The sequence below is a fragment of the Microtus oregoni genome, unplaced genomic scaffold (assembly GCF_018167655.1).
Source record: "Microtus oregoni isolate MIOR12 unplaced genomic scaffold, Mior012 000007F_ref0000211, whole genome shotgun sequence".
In the NCBI taxonomy this organism is placed as follows: Eukaryota; Metazoa; Chordata; class Mammalia; order Rodentia; family Cricetidae; genus Microtus; species Microtus oregoni.
Window position 1 is genome coordinate 56,315,344 of NW_024543066.1, and position 12,971 is coordinate 56,328,314.

Below are 12,971 nucleotides of genomic sequence, written 5' to 3' on the forward strand. Positions count from 1 at the left end.
GGACTGGAGGTTCTCACCAAGGACAGACTTCCTCTGGCCACCAGGCAGGGTCCTCCCGTGGACAGACCAGAGACAGTGCTAGAGAGGGTCAGGGGTCCCACCGCGAGGCCGCGAGGGACCGCTCTGAGCACCACCAGTCCAGAAGGGACCAGGCCACCACCCAGGCAACTTCCGGATCTAGCACCAGAAGGGGCCACGAAGACCGCCATGATGGTGCTGGACGCTCAGGATCCAGGCAAGGCCAGAGAGCCTCCCACACTGATAGTGATTCCTCCCAGGGTCAAGTAGGCCCCAGGGCCACAGCAGGCAGGCAGCCAACTGGTCGCGAACAGTCTACAGACAGGTCCAGGCAGTCCGGCCACAGAGAAACAGCAAGAGGCCATGCAAGTGGACACGAACAGTCTACAGACAGGTCCAGGCAGTCCGGCTCCCGGCAGAGAAGCGAGTCCTCCCAAAGACATGCTGACTCTCCCAGGGGCACCACCAGAACAGGCTCCCGAGGGAGACAGGAGTCCCCAGCTGGCCACCAGTCACCAGATGGACCCAGGCATTCCACATCAAGGAGGGAGAGACACCAGAGGGACAGCACCAGCCAGGCCAGTGACAGCGAAAGCCATTCTGAAGGCTCAGAAGGCCAGGCAGTGGGAGCCCGTGGTCACTCCGAGGCCAGACAAAGGCACGAGCAGACATCCTCCCGTGGGGAGAAAGGAACTGGACCCTACAGGGTGTACTACTACTCTGAGGAGGAACACGGCCACTCCGAGTCCGGCCACACACAGCAGCGGTCCAATGGCAGAGCTCCCCAGGGCGCCCAGCAAGAACAAGGACGGGACAGCGCCAGGACTGGAGGTTCTCACCAAGGACAGACTTCCTCTGGTCACCAGGCAGGGTCCTCCCGTGGACAGACCAGAGACAGTGCTAGAGAGGGTCAGGGGTCCCACCGCGAGGCCACGAGGGACAGCTCTGAGCACCACCAGTCCAGAAGGGACCAGGCCACCACCCAGGCAACTTCCGGATCTAGCACCAGAAGGGGCCACGAAGACCGCCATGATGGCGCTGGACGCTCAGGATCCAGGCAAGGCCAGAGAGCCTCCCACACTGATAGTGATTCCTCCCAGGGTCAAGTAGGCCACAGGGCCACAGCAGGCAGGCAGCCAACTGGTCGCGAACAGTCTACAGACAGGTCCAGGCAGTCCGGCCACAGAGAAACAGCAAGAGGCCATGCAAGTGGACATGAACAGTCTACAGACAGGTCCAGGCAGTCCGGCCACAGAGAAACAGCAAGAGGCCATGCAAGTGGACACGAACAGTCTACAGACAGGTCCAGGCAGTCCGGCTCCCGGCAGAGAAGCGAGTCCTCCCAAAGACATGCTGACTCTCCCAGGGGCACCACCAGAACAGGCTCCCGAGGGAGACAGGAGTCCCCAGCTGGCCACCAGTCACCAGATGGACCCAGGCATTCCACATCAAGGAGGGAGAGACACCAGAGGGACAGCACCAGCCAGGCCAGTGACAGCGAAAGCCATTCTGAAGGCTCAGAAGGCCAGGCAGTGGGAGCCCGTGGTCACTCCGGGGCCAGACAAAGGCACGAGCAGACATCCTCCCGTGGGGAGAAAGGAACTGGACCCTACAGGGTGTACTACTACTCTGAGGAGGAACACGGCCACTCCGAGTCCGGCCACACACAGCAGCAGTCCAGTGGCAGAGCTCCCCAGGGCGCCCAGCAAGAACAAGGACGGGACAGCGCCAGGACTGGAGGTTCTCACCAAGGACAGACTTCCTCTGGCCACCAGGCAGGGTCCTCCCGTGGACAGACCAGAGACAGTGCTAGAGAGGGTCAGGGGTCCCACCGCGAGGCCACGAGGGACAGCTCTGAGCACCACCAGTCCAGAAGGGACCAGGCCACCACCCAGGCAACTTCCGGATCTAGCACCAGAAGGGGCCACGAAGACCGCCATGATGGCGCTGGACGCTCAGGATCCAGGCAAGGCCAGAGAGCCTCCCACACTGATAGTGATTCCTCCCAGGGTCAAGTAGGCCACAGGGCCACAGCAGGCAGGCAGCCAACTGGTCGCGAACAGTCTACAGACAGGTCCAGGCAGTCCGGCCACAGAGAAACAGCAAGAGGCCATGCAAGTGGACACGAACAGTCTACAGACAGGTCCAGGCAGTCCGGCTCCCGGCAGAGAAGCGAGTCCTCCCAAAGACATGCTGACTCTCCCAGGGGCACCACCAGAACAGGCTCCCGAGGGAGACAGGAGTCCCCAGCTGGCCACCAGTCACCAGATGGACCCAGGCATTCCACATCAAGGAGGGAGAGACACCAGAGGGACAGCACCAGCCAGGCCAGTGACAGCGAAAGCCATTCTGAAGGCTCAGAAGGCCAGGCAGTGGGAGCCCGTGGTCACTCCGGGGCCAGACAAAGGCACGAGCAGACATCCTCCCGTGGGGAGAAAGGAACTGGACCCTACAGGGTGTACTACTACTCTGAGGAGGAACACGGCCACTCCGAGTCCGGCCACACACAGCAGCGGTCCAGTGGCAGAGCTCCCCAGGGCGCCCAGCAAGAACAAGGACGGGACAGCGCCAGGACTGGAGGTTCTCACCAAGGACAGACTTCCTCTGGCCACCAGGCAGGGTCCTCCCGTGGACAGACCAGAGACAGTGCTAGAGAGGGTCAGGGGTCCCACCGCGAGGCCACGAGGGACAGCTCTGAGCACCACCAGTCCAGAAGGGACCAGGCCACCACCCAGGCAACTTCCGGATCTAGCACCAGAAGGGGCCACGAAGACCGCCATGATGGCGCTGGACGCTCAGGATCCAGGCAAGGCCAGAGAGCCTCCCACACTGATAGTGATTCCTCCCAGGGTCAAGTAGGCCACAGGGCCACAGCAGGCAGGCAGCCAACTGGTCGCGAACAGTCTACAGACAGGTCCAGGCAGTCCGGCCACAGAGAAACAGCAAGAGGCCATGCAAGTGGACACGAACAGTCTACAGACAGGTCCAGGCAGTCCGGCTCCCGGCAGAGAAGCGAGTCCTCCCAAAGACATGCTGACTCTCCCAGGGGCACCACCAGAACAGGCTCCCGAGGGAGACAGGAGTCCCCAGCTGGCCACCAGTCACCAGATGGACCCAGGCATTCCACATCAAGGAGGGAGAGACACCAGAGGGACAGCACCAGCCAGGCCAGTGACAGCGAAAGCCATTCTGAAGGCTCAGAAGGCCAGGCAGTGGGAGCCCGTGGTCACTCCGGGGCCAGACAAAGGCACGAGCAGACATCCTCCCGTGGGGAGAAAGGAACTGGACCCTACAGGGTGTACTACTACTCTGAGGAGGAACACGGCCACTCCGAGTCCGGCCACACACAGCAGCAGTCCAGTGGCAGAGCTCCCCAGGGCGCCCAGCAAGAACAAGGACGGGACAGCGCCAGGACTGGAGGTTCTCACCAAGGACAGACTTCCTCTGGCCACCAGGCAGGGTCCTCCCGTGGACAGACCAGAGACAGTGCTAGAGAGGGTCAGGGGTCCCACCGCGAGGCCACGAGGGACAGCTCTGAGCACCACCAGTCCAGAAGGGACCAGGCCACCACCCAGGCAACTTCCGGATCTAGCACCAGAAGGGGCCACGAAGACCGCCATGATGGCGCTGGACGCTCAGGATCCAGGCAAGGCCAGAGAGCCTCCCACACTGATAGTGATTCCTCCCAGGGTCAAGTAGGCCACAGGGCCACAGCAGGCAGGCAGCCAACTGGTCGCGAACAGTCTACAGACAGGTCCAGGCAGTCCGGCCACAGAGAAACAGCAAGAGGCCATGCAAGTGGACACGAACAGTCTACAGACAGGTCCAGGCAGTCCGGCTCCCGGCAGAGAAGCGAGTCCTCCCAAAGACATGCTGACTCTCCCAGGGGCACCACCAGAACAGGCTCCCGAGGGAGACAGGAGTCCCCAGCTGGCCACCAGTCACCAGATGGACCCAGGCATTCCACATCAAGGAGGGAGAGACACCAGAGGGACAGCACCAGCCAGGCCAGTGACAGCGAAAGCCATTCTGAAGGCTCAGAAGGCCAGGCAGTGGGAGCCCGTGGTCACTCCGGGGCCAGACAAAGGCACGAGCAGACATCCTCCCGTGGGGAGAAAGGAACTGGACCCTACAGGGTGTACTACTACTCTGAGGAGGAACACGGCCACTCCGAGTCCGGCCACACACAGCAGCGGTCCAGTGGCAGAGCTCCCCAGGGCGCCCAGCAAGAACAAGGACGGGACAGCGCCAGGACTGGAGGTTCTCACCAAGGACAGACTTCCTCTGACCACCAGGCAGGATCCTCCCGTGGACAGACCAGAGACAGTGCTAGAGAGGGTCAGGGGTCCCACCGCGAGGCCGCGAGGGACAGCTCTGAGCACCACCAGTCCAGAAGGGACCAGGCCACCACCCAGGCAACTTCCGGATCTAGCACCAGAAGGGGCCACGAAGACCGCCATGATGGTGCTGGACGCTCAGGATCCAGGCAAGGCCAGAGAGCCTCCCACACTGATAGTGATTCCTCCCAGGGTCAAGTAGGCCCCAGGGCCACAGCAGGCAGGCAGCCAACTGGTCGCGAACAGTCTACAGACAGGTCCAGGCAGTCCGGCCACAGAGAAACAGCAAGAGGCCATGCAAGTGGACACGAACAGTCTACAGACAGGTCCAGGCAGTCCGGCTCCCGGCAGAGAAGCGAGTCCTCCCAAAGACATGCTGACTCTCCCAGGGGCACCACCAGAACAGGCTCCCGAGGGAGACAGGAGTCCCCAGCTGGCCACCAGTCACCAGATGGACCCAGGCATTCCACATCAAGGAGGGAGAGACACCAGAGGGACAGCACCAGCCAGGCCAGTGACAGCGAAAGCCATTCTGAAGGCTCAGAAGGCCAGGCAGTGGGAGCCCGTGGTCACTCCGGGGCCAGACAAAGGCACGAGCAGACATCCTCCCGTGGGGAGAAAGGAACTGGACCCTACAGGGTGTACTACTACTCTGAGGAGGAACACGGCCACTCCGAGTCCGGCCACACACAGCAGCGGTCCAGTGGCAGAGCTCCCCAGGGCGCCCAGCAAGAACAAGGACGGGACAGCGCCAGGACTGGAGGTTCTCACCAAGGACAGACTTCCTCTGACCACCAGGCAGGATCCTCCCGTGGACAGACCAGAGACAGTGCTAGAGAGGGTCAGGGGTCCCACCGCGAGGCCGCGAGGGACAGCTCTGAGCACCACCAGTCCAGAAGGGACCAGGCCACCACCCAGGCAACTTCCGGATCTAGCACCAGAAGGGGCCACGAAGACCGCCATGATGGTGCTGGACGCTCAGGATCCAGGCAAGGCCAGAGAGCCTCCCACACTGATAGTGATTCCTCCCAGGGTCAAGTAGGCCCCAGGGCCACAGCAGGCAGGCAGCCAACTGGTCGCGAACAGTCTACAGACAGGTCCAGGCAGTCCGGCCACAGAGAAACAGCAAGAGGCCATGCAAGTGGACACGAACAGTCTACAGACAGGTCCAGGCAGTCCGGCTCCCGGCAGAGAAGCGAGTCCTCCCAAAGACATGCTGACTCTCCCAGGGGCACCACCAGAACAGGCTCCCGAAGAAGACAGGAGTCTCCTGTTGGACACCAGTCACCAGATGGCAACAATCATTCCACATCAAGGACAAGGAGATACCATGGAGACAGCGCCAGCCAGGACAGTGACAGCGAAGGCCCTTCAGAAGTCACAGTTGGGCACAGGCATGCTTCTGCGAAACAGGGGAGTACCAGATCTAATTCAGGTAGTCATAGGGAATCCTTAGAGTACGACCAAGCTGGAGACAATTCAGGTCTTTCCTCAAAACGTCTTGAGTTTACTTATTCACAGAGGTATTATCACTACCACTAAAGATCCAATGTCGTGGAATCAACGGAACAAAAGTATAAAATCACCTCATTTTTGAATAGCTGTCTCTTTCCTAGTTTTGCGTTAATTCTTTCCTTTTTTCTTTTTCATTTTTCTTACTTTTTTTGTTGCTTGGTTTATTGGTTGATTTGGTTTGGTTGGTTACAGGGTTTTTGGTTTATACATTTAGACTTTTTAATCCATGCTTTTTTCTTTTCATTTCGCAAGTATTTTGAAATGTAGTTCAGGTTTTATTATTTAGAAAATTTATGGTATGGGGAATTTAATTTTAGTAGTATGAATATTTGGTGCAAGATTAAGTTTATTTACCTTAAAATATTTTATTTTAAATCCTTTAAATCTGGTTATTAATTTTTGCCCATAACTTGAAAAATATAACAAAACCTGAGAGCAGTCTATTTGAGGCCCTAATCCTCTGCCTGCAATCAGAATTTAGAATATCTACCCATTTGAATTTGCCTTTTCTTAAGCAATTGTTTAAATTACATTGGACGTATTGATTAACACAGTAACTTCTATGATAAATGAAAAATAAATAATTGGCCATCTAATATACTTTGCCTCTTTCATTCTTTTCATGAATTTGAAGACTTCTCTCTGTGTGTCATAACTACATCTTTTCATCTTTATAGAAAAAGTTGGATAACCATATAGAAATATCTATGTTGCAATGGTGAAATAAAAAATTTAAATATACCCATGTATTACCCCATGGAATCACTACTCCTTTGGTGTTTACCACCTTACCATGCAAAATAGCTTTGTTAAGAGTAGGAAATCATTTATCCATATAATTATTATCTATGTCAAACCAAAATCACAGGAATCTTTGAAGTAAGAACAAGGTTATTCCTTCCAAAGAACATGGCAGACACCCAATGGGAGTAGAGACAGGGTCCTGGTGTTCAGTTCCAGAGGGAAGGAAGAGAACAAGGGCTCTCTGCCCTGGTAGGAAATATGGTCATGTTTGTTATCAGGATATGGGTCAGGGGAGAGTAAAGAACTGGGTAAGATATGCACAACATTCTTTCATGAAAAACTACATCTTTCCATCAAAACTGGAGTGGGATTTTTATCCCCAAATAACAAACTGGAGACATCTATAGGCACACCTCCTCAATTTGCAGATGAGTTTGTCACACAAATAACTTCTTTCAAGACAATATGCAGACATCAAGTCTCCAAGTTCTGAGTCTGGTGGTTTTATAAACAGTATACATAAAAACTACCTTTCTTGCACTTTTACTGAAATGAGTCATGCTGAAGTGAGAGTGACTGTCGAAACTGAAATGATCTTTAGTGGAGACAGGTACTGAATCAAAGGCAGCAAGCAGCTCCGTATTCTATTTAGTCTTGCTTCATGTTCTATTGGATCCGCAAAGACAGGAATGTTGTCCACATATAAAACTATAAAACTGCATATTCCTTAAGTTGCCAGACCTGATAACTTAGCAATGATACCACAGAAAGATCAAGTTTATCCAGTTCCTTCAGGCAGCCCTTCTATACATTTAGTTAGGCCTACATACGGGGCTGGAAGTAAAAACTATGAGCTAACAGTACAGACCTGGACTGCCCAAGGTAGATGTGTTGATGGACAATATAAGAGAGACACAGAGATATGTGTTCTATACAAAAATGAACTCTAACTTTTCTGACACAGCCACAGTCAACTGAAATTGCTTTCTTCTGTATTCCTGCCCACTCAAAGGATTACATTGCCAGAATATCCTTTTTTTCCGTTGACATAAAATCAGTTTGCCGAAAAGGATGAAACAAGGTTCACCAGAAGCATAAGTTCTATCCTCTTGTCTTCATGAAACATTGTCCCTCTTCTTAGTTGACTAACTCTTCAAAGAAAATGATCAGGATCACAAAGACCTAGTATGTGCATGGAAAACAGTCAGAATTGGGCCTGGTATTCAATAACTGTTATTTGTGTTAACGTTTTGGTCATGAGTTAAATAAGATGAAGAATAAAATATTGAGAAAATAGGCTGCCCATAGTTAAATAACAAGCATATGGTAGGTACAAGATTTGAAACCTGGAAACATGGAGTTCAGTAGGAGTTCTAATATGTAGAAACCCTGACTTTAATCCCCAGTACAGGAAACAAAAGCAAAACCAAAGAAAATATGCATTTATCTGAAGACGATATCTTTGTGCTAAGCACAGTGGTGTTTGCCTGGAACTCCAGCACTTTGGAGGCAGTAGCAAAGACAGTGTGTTCAAGGTGAGTCTGGACTATATTTCAAAGCTCCAAACCATCAGGGATATACATGAATAATACCTTGCCTCAAATTAAAAAGAATAATAATACAAAGACGTCCAAACCTAATTTTGTATTTCAAGTCATAGTTCTATCACTAAGAAGTATTATCAACATTCAAAGAGACCAGAAAAATCAAATGAAGAGAAAAATGAAATATAGCCATTGCTTTGGTATCTTGAAATCTATCATACTAGGAAGAGGTATTTCTATAGAGAGGCAGGATACACGGAAATTATTGGAAAGGTTAGGAATGAATGGCTGCCAATGAACCAGATACAATGAATATAAATGACTCCTGTGAGAAAGCAAAAAAAAAAGCTACTACCTAAGCAAATCATTCAGGTTTCTCACATCTACCACAGTGCTAGCCTGTGTGAATCTGTAGTGTGAATCCACATCCATCAGAGTGCTGGCCTGTATGGAGCTGTGGTGTGAGTCCACATCCATCAGAGTGCTGGCCTGTGTGAATCTGTAGTGTGAGTCTACATCCATCAGAGTGCTGGCCTGTGTGAATCTGTAGTGTGAATCCACATCCATCAGAGTGCTGGCCTGTGTGGAGCTGTGGTGTGAGTCCACATCCATCAGAGTGCTGGCCTGTATGGATCTGTGGTGTGAGTCCACTTCCATCAGAGTGTTGCCTTGTGTGTGGAGCTGTGGGGTGAATTCACATCCATCAGAATGCTTCCCTAGTGGATATGTGGGATGAGGATAGGGTAGATAGTTTTCAAGAACTACCTTCTGAGAATTAGCAAGAGGCCAGATGATGGGAAGCCAAAATTCAAGGCTAGACCTCCCTTCTCCAGATTTCTAAAGAATAAATAGCAAATTAAAATAACATGTTTTGAGTATATCATTCAATGTTTTGATATGTGTATCCAATGTGAAATAATCACTACACCTAGCTAAGTTTAATAGATCAATTACCTCACATAGTTAACTCTTCTGGATGTGTATGTGGTGACATTGAGATCTAGCCTCTAAAGAAGTTTCAAAACACAACACATAATTATTAACTATAGCTAACACATTGTACATTGCATTGTCTCCAGTAATCACTCCTCTGGCAAGAGAAGGATTTAATCTTTTGTTCAACGGATTTTTTTCCCTACACTCTCAACCCTGGTAGCACTATTCTACTCACTTTGTTTTCATGAGTTTGACTTTTTTTTAGATTCCACATATGTGAATCATGCAATATTTATCTCTCTGTGTCTGACTTAGAATTATGCCCTCTAGGTTCACCTATATTGTGGCAAATCACAAACCACCCTTAATATTAAGGTTGACTAATATTTCATTGAGTATACAATCAGGAATCCATTAACAACAAGATATATTTTGAAAAATTTCTCATTAAGAAATGCTGCCATTGCATGAACATCTCAGAGTACATAACAAACCTAAAAGGTAGAGATCAACCACTTGACATGGCCTGTTGAGGCAATCAAGTAAACATGAAATGTATAAGGTGTTGCCAACATTGTGTGCCATACTGTTTTACACTAACAATGAAAATGTGATAGGTGAAATATATACACTAGAAATACAGTCACTTATTATCATTATAAGGTATTATATACTGTACATGATTGCATGTGCTTTTTGGAGGTATGGTATACATGCAGGCTTATGTAGATATATGCACATGCATATATGAACTCATGTGCACATGTATGTGTGGGCCAAAGGTAGTTGAGTGTATTCCTCAGTGACTAGTTTTTGAGATAGCTAGAGCTCACCAACTAACTAGACTTTCTGTCTAATGAGCCCCAGGAATCCACCTGTGTCCACTTCCCTGAGCTATAACAAATCCACACTGCCATGGTCAGCTTTTACATGGTTGTTTGGATCCAAATCAAGATCCTCATGTTTGTGCAACAGGCCTTTTACTCCCTTGTGCTATACCTTTGCATAACTGGCCAGAACAGTAAGCTCGTTTGTACTAGTACAATCACAGGCACACGAATGATTCATTGTGCTACAAAATTATGATTGCTCCAATGTCACTGGGTGACAGGAAATTTTCAGTTCTATTATAATCTGACATGATCACCACCATATATGTAATTTATGGGTGTAAATAAAGGAATGATAACCACTTACAAATAAGATGTACATATTCAAGCAAGTAGAGGACATGGGAACAAAATGAATAAATTACAGTCGTGCTGTACACTATTATCAGAGTGTTTCTAATATTAGAAAGAAGTTAGTGGCTTATAAGTTAACAAATAATTTACATATATAACTTCATAAGAAAATAAACAAAATCATCCTTAGCACTTTGTGAAGCTAACTTTCCATTGGTTTCTATTGCTCTCAAGAACTAATAGCTTCTTCCCAGTACATTTCCAGCCTACCATAGAGGAAGAGGATGGACAAGACACAGTAACTGATGTTCAGGAGCAGGGAGTCTAGTCAGTGTGCAAAGGCCGTTGTGCCACTATCTCACCATTACCAGAGGTTCTCGCCTTATCCTACATTATCTCCCTACCATGGACACTGGCTATATGTCAGACACACCCCACACATCTTCTATTAGAAAGCTAAGGATGTGGATTATATTGGCCAGACTCTAGGCAATGTGGTTGTTGTATGGTTCACCATATAACATGTTTCATCCTATTCTTTAGAAGAACATTATTAAGCATTTAATAACTTTATTCTATTCTAGATATTGTAGTCATAAAATTGGAGAGAGAGACGGTTCTTTCAAGGGCTTGCCGAACAGACCATTCTTGGTGGTATAAAGTATAGTGTGACCAGTTGATCATATTATTGGTAGGAAACAATAGTCCAGACCACTTCCTCTGAACTTGTAAGACATAGTCTAAACCTTACAACTTTAGGAAGCATGTGGTCAGTCTCTAGAAATGTCTGGAAATGTGTTAACTTGGGGAGGAGAGTATCCGAGAGGTTTGCTTAGACATCTTGTATAAAATCCCAAAGACAAGAAAGACGAAAGTGACAAGAAACTGTTAGTAATCCCTTCCAGCCAGCATGTAAGATGCGTGTGAGTGACGTAGCCCAAGATAGCTCCGAATAACCAGAAACCAGATCAAAATCAGCTCTGAAAATGACTCCCCAGAGTTTGGTCTCTATTATCCCATACAAAGAAACAACAAGGTGCTTTGGTAGAGATGTGACATGATCAGATTTGAATTTTTAAAATATTAGTTGGTGAAAGGCAGAAAAGGGATGTGACCAAGTGGTAAGATGGCTGGAAAGGTAGCCCTTGTACTACCTAGCCAAACTCTGGACACCGTAATCACACAAGTTAAAAAAGTCTTAGATGATCTCTCCAATCTCTGGTTAGCATTTCTAAGTATATAAATCATGTATAAAATATATAAATACCTTAATAAATTAATATGCTTTACTGGAACTTTATGAGAAGTCTAAAGTTGAACCAATGGTTCACAGGCTTCAACACATGGTAAATTAATGCATCCATAAGAACAAATCTAGACTACAGATTGCTTTTTTATGTAAATTGGCATGTTATAATGAATGTTGCAGATATGGTCTAATTGGATAACTTCATATGAAACTCAGAAAACTGATTATCTTCAAAACTGTAAGACATCAGGGAATAGTCTCCTGAAGACAGACCATCAAGTAACACTGCCACCTACAGGCTGAACAGATAAGGATCTGTTCCTTTGGTCCTGACAGTCTTCTCCAAGCACATAAGAAAAGTGCCTTACTTGTTTAGAACATCTACCTGCCTGTTTCCCTTAGGCATGTGGCTAAATGCCACCTCCCATCATTGTGGGAATAATGTACTAAATAAATATACTGAAGTTCCCCTCATCACTACTAATGCTCACTTCACCCTGCAGTCAGTCAGAAGAGCTTGAAGTTAGTGACATTACTGTGAAGGTCCACAAACATCAGTCCAAGGCTTAGGAGTGTACATAGGCACAAAAAACACAAATGCGTTATAGAAGGATGGGGTGGGATGGGAAGGGGACTTAGTGTGAGAAGGCTTAGAAAAAGAAAGTTAAGGAGATGGGAAGAGAAGGAAAGAAAAGAAAAGAGGAGAGGGAAAGGATGGGAGAGGAGAAAAAAGGGAGTAGGAGGAAATATGAAAGAAGGGGAAAGGAAGGGGATGGAAGAAGAACTCTGTGTGGGGAAAAGTGAAATTTCCCTTCAGCTCTAGAGAATAAATTTAATGAGGGTGTGAATTTTAATGCAGGTTTCCACAGCACATACTTTACATTTGAAGCCACACAGAGAACACTAGCATGGCTCCTGCCCAAGGATGACATGAGAATTCATGAATCATTCCATATTTTTAACTAAGCTGCAAATGGACCAACGTCCTCAACACAAAAGCTGACTAATTTTTGAGACAGGGTCTCTCTGTCTAGCCTTGTAAATGTTAACTCGATTCATGAAATAACCAGGCCAGCTTGAAGATAAACAATTATATTTTTACTTATTATAAGGGAAAACTCACGCCATGAAAATGGGAAGTCCAAGCTTGCTGGGTCCCGCAGGAATCACCCAGAGAGAGTGAGCACCTTGTCCATCCCAGTTTTTCTTCCTGGGCTCCAGGTAGCCACGCCTTAATAAGGTTCCACTTCTTAGAGGTGATTGGTTAACAAAGCTTCCCCCATCACCTCCCCCTTCTGTCTAAACAAGATCGACCCAAACTCAATACAATATATACAATAGGAACAGATACAAAATATAAAATTACAAACAATATAAGCAATATTAAGCCAAGTAACATATAACAAAAGTTTTAATAAACATTCTATTGCATTGGAAATAAGCT

At 48.4% G+C, this 12,971-nt stretch overlaps 1 non-coding gene across 1 annotated transcript; it reads left to right on the plus strand.

Moving 5' to 3' along the window:
• The first annotated feature begins 12,380 nt into the window (after positions 1-12,380).
• LOC121451189 lies at positions 12,381-12,487 on the plus strand. The gene has a single exon (XR_005974712.1). It is a non-coding gene; the product is annotated as a U6 spliceosomal RNA (small nuclear RNA).
• The last annotated feature ends 484 nt before the right edge of the window (positions 12,488-12,971 follow it).